General features: G+C 28.3%; 1 long non-coding RNA gene across 1 annotated transcript in view; it reads left to right on the forward strand.

Annotated features, from left to right (window-relative positions):
- The window catches only part of LOC128248048 (uncharacterized), a 16,335-nt gene that overhangs the window by 2,456 nt on the left and 12,986 nt on the right, over positions 1-893 (forward strand). The gene's annotated exons all lie outside the window — the stretch shown is intronic.

Below are 893 nucleotides of genomic sequence, written 5' to 3' on the forward strand. Positions count from 1 at the left end.
ACACACACACACACACACACAAACACGAGGGTGTATATATGAATGTATATATATATGTATATATATACATTCACACACACACACACGCACACATACATATTATTATCCCTCTTCCCTATCATTACTACTATGCATTTGATTTTGATGATTTTAGTTTTACTCCTACTTAGTTTTCAGACATATTCTTTGTCTTTATATGCTTAACTCCTATACTACCAAATAAAATTGACACCGATGTAGGCATATGCTTCACATATCTATGGTTGTGTATATATATCGATATTAATTTATATTTCTCCTATGTTATTTATTTAATTATATTTACACAATTACTTAGCTATTATTTAATCTTTATCTTTATTCTTTATTTTTATACTTTATTCTTATTTTTATTTTATTTATTTATTTAACTTTATTTTATTTCATTTATTAATTAACTGATTTATTAATTATCTTTAATCCATTAGCATTTAATATAGACATGTGCTTGACTGGATATATTATTTTGATAATATATATATTCACATGCATTTGAATTCATATGTTATTTATATATTGATATTTTGTATATATCTATATTTATTTAAAAGCAGCAGAAATATAACTGCTTTTAAATAAAGCATATTACTCTACCTCTGGTATTTGAGTACTCTTTTTTCCACCTTGTTGCACATTTCATGTGCTTACTCCGGTATATCTATATTTATATAGATATATACAGGGGCCCACAGCTTTTTAATATTCTCCCAAAGAGCCTGAGGAATCTGCACAAAGTAGATGTAGGAGTTTTTAAATCAAAGCTGGACCTCTTCCTATCGAGAGTCCCAGATGAACCTACCTCGCGGCAGGAGGTGCAAATGAGGGTTGCTAAATCAAACTCCATTCTTCACCAA

The sequence above is a fragment of the Octopus bimaculoides genome, chromosome 6, assembly GCF_001194135.2.
Source record: "Octopus bimaculoides isolate UCB-OBI-ISO-001 chromosome 6, ASM119413v2, whole genome shotgun sequence".
NCBI lineage: Eukaryota > Metazoa > Mollusca > Cephalopoda > Octopoda > Octopodidae > Octopus > Octopus bimaculoides.